The 8688-nt window shown below is 38.6% G+C and overlaps 1 non-coding gene across 1 annotated transcript; it reads left to right on the top strand.

Annotated features, from left to right (window-relative positions):
* Positions 1-1682: 1682 nt before the first annotated feature.
* On the top strand, positions 1683-1789 carry LOC133787420 (small nucleolar RNA R71). Its single transcript, XR_009872444.1, has one exon. It is a non-coding gene; the product is annotated as a small nucleolar RNA R71 (small nucleolar RNA).
* The last annotated feature ends 6899 nt before the right edge of the window (positions 1790-8688 follow it).

Genomic DNA, 8688 nt, shown 5'->3' with positions numbered 1-8688 from the left:
TGATTAGACGTGTATTTTGATTCGACCTCTTCCGAAATAAGTGTATCGATCAGATAGGATTGGAAACACTCATCGTTATCAGGTGGTTTGCCGATGTGGAAAACATTCACTTCTAGAGTCATGTTCCTGAAAGAGATTTTCATGAGACCATTCCTACAGTTAATGAGTGCATTTTCTGTTGTGAGAAAGGTCTACCGAGAATTATGGGAATTTTGGACTCTATACTCACTTCAGATTGAGTGTCCAAGATGAGAAAATCAACAGGGTAATAGAATTTTTCAATTTGAATCAAAACGTCTTCTACTATTCCCCGAGGTTTCTTAACAGATCAATCGGCCAATTGTAGCACCACGGATGTGGGCTTGAGTTCTCCTAGACCTAATTTCTAGTATATTGAATATGGCATGAGATTTACACTTGCTCCTAAGAATAGAAGTGCTTGACCAAATTCCTACACCCCAATTTGACATGAGATGGTGGGACAACCATGATCTTTGTACTTAGGTGGTGTCTTGCAGTCAATTACTGCACTAGCTTGTTCTGCCAGGAATGCAGTTTTCTTGACATGGTTCTTTCTTTTAACGATGCATAAATCCTTGATAACCTTGGCATAAGCCGGCACTTGTTTGATCACATGCAACAATGGCAAGTTGATCTTCACTTGTGTTAAAAGGTCTAGGATTTCACCATGATTTTCCAGTACATTTCCAGTGGATTTCAAAGCTTGAGGAAAGGGTGCCTTTACTGGAATGCTTATTGGCACATCATCATCTGGAGCGGGCATTGACGTACTCGTTGTCTTAGTTAACGGTGAGACTGTACTTTGACCACTTCGAGTAGTGATGGCATTAACCTCTTTGAAATTTGTATCTACAGAGGAGGAGGTTCGTGCCATGTGTTGCCCTTTTTGATGGATTAAAGGTTGAGCGGGAAGTCTCCCATGCTCTTGAATCACCAAAGTAGTGTTTAGCTTTGTCATTTGGACATTCATGTCCTTCATTTCCTCTACCATTTGTGTGAAACAAGATTTGAGCTCTTGAGTTGAGGCTATCTGAGTTTGCGCAAGAATTTGCAAAGTATTCTCAAGAGAATTACTTGACTGCATGTTATTTTGAGGAGCGTTGTATGATTTTGGTGGTTGTTGCTGCTCAGGCCTCCATTGGCGTCCAGATGCTTGGTTTGAATCCTTCCAGCTAAAATTTGGATGGTTGCGCCAACCGGGATTGTAAGTGTTTCAGAAAGGGTTATAAGGCTTCTTGTAATCCCCTAAAGCATTGGATTGTTCCTCATTTCCTCCTCTTAGCTCACCAAGAGTTGAGCACTCTTGCGGTTGATGTTCCGTCCCTCCACAGATGAAGCATGGATCTCGTCTCTCTACCTTTGCAACCATGTGGATTGCTCTACCTTCTTGAGATTTGAATGCCTCAAATTGTTGTCTCAATGATTCAATTTGGCTTTTGACGTTGTCCTCTTCCCTCAATTGGTAGATTCTAGTTGATCGTGGCTTGTCCATAGGACTCGGTCCATTCCATGTGTAGGAATTTTCAGCAAGATTGTCGAGATACTCGAAAGCTTCATCGGGATCTTTTTGAAGGAATTCTCCATTGCACATCATTTGTACGAATTGTCTTTGTCCGGTTGTGAGATCGTCATAGAAATAGCTGATCAGACGCCAGCTTTCATATCCATGATGTGGGCATTGATTTATCAAATCTCGAAACCTCTCCCAGACCTGATGGAAAGTTTCATGGTCTTTCTCGATGAAGGTAGAGATTTGTCTCTTAAGGCTGCTAGTCTTATGGGGTGAGAAATATTTGGCAAAGAATGCTTTTATCATTTCGTCCCATGTTCCGATAGATCTAGGCCTTAAGGAATACAACCATCTTTTTGCTTTGTCTTTGAACGAGAAAGGAAATAATTTCAATCTCACAATGTTGGCGACATCAGCACGGTTGTCGAATGTAGCCACCTCCTCTTCGAATTCCCATATATGCACGTACGGACTCTCATTTTCCAACCCATGGAAGGTTGGTAAGAGGTTAATCATGCCAGGGTTGAAATCGAAATTCGGCATATTGTTGGGATACATTATGCATGAAGGTGTTGATGTGCGCATAGGATGTAAATATTCCTGTAGCGTTCTTAGTTGGACTTCATCTTGATGAGCCATCATGGGTGGTTCAGGAAGTCTCAGTGAATCGGGAGTGTTTGAACGAATGGAAGAAAATGACGAACTAGGAGAGTTTTCTAAAGTTTCTACTTGTTGTCTCACAAATCTCCCTAGTGCGTCTCTGTTTAGTGGAATAAATATTTTTTAATTTGTAAGTATTATAAGCGCAAGTGTGTAAGAATGTAATTAGTATACACCAAAAATGTACCACTTTAGGCCCGAGAGCTTTTCTAGAACTCCCCGAGGTTCTTAGAAAAGGTTGGAGGGTAACGCTAACACAGACCTTATTTAAGAACCAATTTTTCTAAGACAGAAGAAGTTTGGTTTTTACTAATTTGCACAATTATACAAATGTTCTCAATACTTTTTTGTTTTGTTTTTTTTTTAAATTTTATGATTTAAAATTTTATGCTTTTTTTTCGGAAAAAACCTAAATCTAGAAAATAAATTCTAAACCTAAAAGTAAAATGAATAAAATAAAACAATAACAAAAAAAAATGAATAAAAAAAATTACTAAGGAAAATTAAAATAAAAGATAAATAAAAAGATTCCACTACTTTTTTTTTATATAGAAAAAAAAATTAATTTACTAGGCAAACCTTTAATTGTAGAAGTACCTCCCCGGCAACGGCGCCAAAAATTAATATTGCCCAATAAACTCCTAAGCGGTCGCAGTAGTAATCAGGCTATGTCGTATCCACAGAGAGGTAAAATACAAAATAAAAAGAAAGATTAGTAAATTAATAATAATAAACTTTGGAAAAATGTAAATTTGAAAAAGAATATAAACATTAAATGAATAAAATCGAGGAATTAGAATCAAAAAGAAAATATGGAAGGCATAAGTTTCATTCATGCAAACATATATATATATATTAATAAAATTGATTCATTCTACTCAACTATAATTCTACAACATTAATTATAGTTGGAAAATATATATAATAAAGCTCACCTTAAAATATGTTCTTTAATTAAATTATACTAACTTCTAATTTTAAAACCCTATCATATTATATACCTTAGAGCGACAAAATACCAATGGAAGAATGCAATAAAAAGCATATAATATAACAAATATCCTAAATTAAATTAAAAGCCTAAATTACATAAGAAGAGCATGACTAGACTTATGTAAAAGACACTAATAAATTTAGAATAAAAATTAGAAGAAAATAAATTTAATTGTAACAAATATATTGAAATGAAAAAAAAATAAAGAATCAATATATTAAAAATATAATGTGAAACATGAACTTCACTCTAGCCTTTCCACAAGAGAATATAGCCTAAAATAGGCATTGTTTTCACTCACAAAAATTTAAAAGAAAAATAGGAAAAAAAAGTTCTTTTCTCTCCAACAATACTCTCTACTCTCCTTCTACAATCTGATACTTTTTTACTTCATTTGGTACTCTATTTATAGTGTAAATAGGACTCAAAAACGTGTAGAACCGTGTAGAAAATAGTGGGGAAAATGGCTACAAAATAGGTGCAAAGTGGGACAAGTGCAGCAGACACGTTGGCAGGCATGTCAGGCACGTGGGGAGTAACCTGGAAACTAGGGGACAGGTGGCAGATTCGAATTGGAAGGCGCAGCTAAGGCGGTCAGGTCGTGGCAGGCGTGGTCGAGCACGTGGGGAACATGCACTGACGAGTGGGACACGTGTCCTTCTGTGGTTGGCTCGGCAGCTGGCGTCGTGTCAGGTGTCAGGCGTCAGGCGGATGGGACGTGGCTCGGCTCGGCTGGCGTGGCTTGGCTGGTTGCCAAGTGGCAGCGTGCCACTTGCTGAAGGCTTGGCTGGCCGAATGGCGGGCTGCCAAGTGGCAACGTTACACTTGCTGAAGGCTTGGGCCTGGGGTGATTTGGGCTTGATTTTGGGCCTATTTCTCCTTCAAAAATACCACTTTATCATCATTTTTTTCAATTATATTTCTTTCTTTTTGTTTTTGTCAAAAATATATTTTATTTCCTGAAAATTAAACACAAATTAAATTAAAATTAATATTTTCAAATATAAAATATATGCAATAAATCCATGAAAATATTAATTAAAACTTAATTCATTTTACACTTTTAAGACTAATAAAATGATATTTTTGAGCACTAATCAGTCCCCATCTAAGGAGGAGCCAAATGTCTCAATCTCAAAATATTGAGACAAGGAGACCAGCGGGAAACCCATCTCGTAATAATCATGCAATGAACCATGTCAGCAAAAGCTCGGGTGACACTAGTTCTGTGAGTATATATAACCCGGAGCCCAGGAACGCCAAAAATTGAGGAGATCACCCAGATTTACAGGAGCGTTTAAACCATAATCGAGGACGTGATAATCCCCTAAATCCTGATCTGAGAGATCATCTCAACAGGCGCAAGCAACCGATTTACAATCCCGCGCCAAGACGGGGAACAGGAGTTGTAATCAACGATAACCAGTTCCCCTTGGTTCAGCCTAGGCCTCTCATAGATCCAGTCCAAGAAAGGATTGAGCAGTTGGAGAGAGCATTCAGGCTCTTGCAGAACGAATGTAGCCAGGAACGGGACGAAGAGTTCGATGAGGAACTCAAGCCCTTTGCCCCGCATATCTCTAACACCCTATTTCCTCAAGGATTTATAATTCCTCGTGTCCTACAATTCGACAAAAGTCTAGATCCATACAGCCACTTAAGCATGTTCAACACAATTATGCGAGCCAGCAATGTGAGCTACGAGCTTAGATGTATGCTGTTCCTAGCCTCTCTCACGGGACCAGCAAAAAACAGGTTTGAAAAATACAAGAGACATTTTATTGCCTCCTGGAATCAGTTGTCGAGAGATTTTAAGAAACAATTCAATGCCATGGTCAGCATTAGACCCAAGGCCTCAGCCTTGACCAATGTCCGACAACAGCCAAATGAGTCACTAAAAGGGTACCGCACAAGGTTTAACTTGGAAGTCGCTCGAGCTTGAGATGTCGATGATAGTGGCCATTTAATGGCTGTTCGAACCGGAGTAATGCCTGGGAATCCTTTTTGGGAAGACTTGCAAAGAAAGTTGTAAGATCCTTAACCGAGTTCAATCGAAGGGCTCAGAGGTTTGTTAATGTTGAAGAGGCGAGATCAACATTAAATATGACCTCTTAGCCCATAACTACAACAACGAACACAAACTCTCCCCCGACCTCGGCGGACCCTACAACATCAAAACCCCCCAGGGACAACCCTTCTAAAAGATAGAAGAATGAAGGGAGTAACCCTGAGGCGGGTGGAGGAAAGAAGAAGAAAGGGGAAAGATACTTCTCTGTATACAAGGTGTATTCTGAGCTCAATGAATCTCGTGAGAATATCTACCTGGCTAATGAAAATCAGGTCCTTTTTAGACGTCCTGATCCCATGAGGAACCAAAAAGAAAAAAGAGATTCTAGCAATTACTGCAGATTCCATAGAGATATCGGACATACAACCGATGACTGTAGATAGTTAAACGACGAGATTGACGGATTAATCTCAAAGGGATATTTCGAACAATATGTAAGAAACCGAAATCCTAATCAGGCCTCTACCAGCCAGAGGGCAGTAACTACACCACCCACCAGAACAGTAACTCCCGAGCTCAGAAAGATGAACAACCCCCTTCGATTGATGGAGAAGATGTTATAACCATCTCGGGGGGGACCCTATATAGCAGGATCGGGCAGGAATGCCCAGAAAAGATATGTCAATGAGTTAAAAACTGGTGTCAGTTCTCCCTAGGAACTCGAACCTAGAGCTCCAAAACAACAAAGGGTTGAAACACAACCCATAAGTTTTACCGAAGAGGACTCCTCCCACGTACAATTTCCTCATAATGACCCTTTGGTCATCACCCTTCAGCTCGCGAACAAGAGGGTGCACCGAGTCCTAATTGACAACGGAAGCTCAGTGAATATCCTCTGTAAAGCTACTTTAGAAAAGATAGGACTCGCACTTTGCGACCTGAAAGCCTGTGTAAGTACATTGTACGACTTTTTAGGAGAAGGGATTGCCTGCAAGGGATCCATCGAACTCCCTGTAACCTTGGGAGACTACCCAATCTCTGTGAACAAGATGATGGAATTCATCGTGGTGGATCTCCCATCGGCCTATAACATACTGCTCGGGAGACCCGCCCTAGTAGTGCTGAGAGCAGTTTCGTCCGTTAGGCATCTGGCCATCAAGTTCCTGACTTCTAGTCGCATAGGGACTCTAAAATGGGACTATCTCGCAAGGAGGGAATGCTACAACATTTTTGTTAGAGGGAAAAAGAAAACAAGCGCACAAGCATTTGTTGTGATACAAAATAAAGGTGGGACAATCTTCGAAGTAGACGAATAAATCAACCCTAGAGTAGAGGAAAGGACTGATATCATCAAAAAGGGGGAGATTGTTGACCCAAACTCTTAAGTCTCCTTGTTTTGATGATTAACAAATATTTGATTATTATTTGTTACTAATGATTTGTTGATTTTGTAGCAAAAACCAAAGTGAATTAGCATTTCAAAGTCAAACTTATGACCAAGGGCAAAATGGTCATTTTACCAAATTTTTCGGAAATGACCCGAAATGGATTTCAAGGCTCAAGAAACTCAAGATAAAGGTTTAATTTCATTTCTTAGTCTTGTAAAGTGATTGCAAGTTTACTTTAAGTCATAAGTATAAAATTTGGCTCATTCACGTACTAAAAATGGTGATTTTTCAAAATGAGAACTAAACATCCTAAATTCACTTTTAAGAAAATACATCCCGATACGGTCGAAACGCAATTGGAATTTTTGAAATTGGATAAACGAGATAAAAGTTATAAAGAATTGAAAAACGGGAAAATAGGCATATTTCGAACTTTTGCTCTCTGTTTGCCATCCGGAATTCTGGTTGGCAACCGAAATTCCGGTTGCTCCCAGACCGGAATTCCGGTTCCCCATCCGGACTTCTGGTTCGCGGCAGGCAGCATTAAAAATTAACCCCTAACGGCTATAAACGGCTAGTTTTTTCCCAAACTCTATATAAACTCGTTTTTCACTCAAAATTGGAGGTTGGCTGAGCATTTATTACATTTATCAATCCTAATCCATTGATTTCAAAGAGCTCTCAAAGTTTATATCATCCAAACACATATTCACACACTTGAGCCAAAATTTGTATTTATTTCTTCTAAGTGTGCTTGCTAATCACTCTAGGTTTCTCATTGTATTATCATACTTCTAGAGTGATTTTTTCTTGTAATATCAAACACATTCCCATATTGTGATTGAGGTGAGGTTGGCACCGGTTTTGTAAACAACCCGGTTAGAGTGAGATTGGCACTTCAACAATCCGAAAAAGAGGTTGATAGTCCTTGGTGGTGGAAAACTATTGTAAGAGGTTTGGAAATACCTTGGTGAAAAATTCCCGGTTGTAAGGGTTAGTCAAGCCCGTTAACTTGGCTCGATAGTGGAACTCAAAGCTAGGACCATAGCTTTGAAGACCAAGGACGTAGGTGGCTTAGTTCTACCGAACCTTGTAAAATTCAAGAGTTTGCAATTTCTTAACCTTAAACTCTTTACATTATAAGTTTGTTTATTTGCTATATCTATTTGATTGCCATATTATTTGCTTTTACTTGATAAATTTGATTTATTGCATAATTTGGCATATAAAGTTTTAAATTTCGGAAATTAGTTTTAATTTCCAATTCACCCCCCTCTTGGAAACATATCTTGAGTTAACAATTGGTATCAGAGCAAGGGCTCATTTATTTGATTAGATTTCACAATCTAGAGCATGGCGTTTCCAAGTAATTCACAAAATAACATGTTAGAAGGTTTAAGCACAAATATAGCACCATTCTTCAATGGAGTAGACTTTCCTTATTGGAAAATTAGGATGGAAACTTATCTTCAATCTATTGATTATGATTTGTGGCATATAGTGTCTAATGGTCCTTACATTCCTAAACATGTCATTAATGGTGTAGAAGTTATTAAGACACATGAGGCATATGATGAAGATGACAAGAAAATGCTTTCTAAGAATGCTAGAGCTAAATATGCACTTATATGTGGTTTGGATAGAGATGTGTTCAAAAATATTGAACAAGTTTCTACCGCTCATGATATGTGGAAAATGCTTGAAGTCACTCATCAAGGAACAAATGCTATGAAGGAAACTAAAATTCAAATTTATTCTACTCAATATGAGAACTTTAAGATGAAAGCGGATGAAACTATTGCTAACATGTATACTCGTTTCACTACTATCACTAATGGTTTGAATTCTCTTGGCAAGGTACTTTCACAAAAGGAGATAGTGACCAAGATTTTGAGAAGTCTCACCAAAGCCTATCAAGGCAAAGTGATTGCCATTCAAGAAGCCAAGGATCTCTCAGCACTTCCCTTGGAAGAAGTAATTGGTCCACTCATGAACCATGAAATTTTCATGAGTGCACAAGATGAAGAGGAAGTTGAGAAGAAAAAGAAGACTATTGCATTCAAGTCTTCCTCCTCCCGTGCCATTAGTGAAGATGATGAGGATAGCCTAT

This window comes from Humulus lupulus, chromosome 6 (assembly GCF_963169125.1).
Source record: "Humulus lupulus chromosome 6, drHumLupu1.1, whole genome shotgun sequence".
NCBI classification, from domain to species: domain Eukaryota; kingdom Viridiplantae; phylum Streptophyta; class Magnoliopsida; order Rosales; family Cannabaceae; genus Humulus; species Humulus lupulus.
This window is presented reverse-complemented; position numbering and strand designations above follow the sequence as displayed.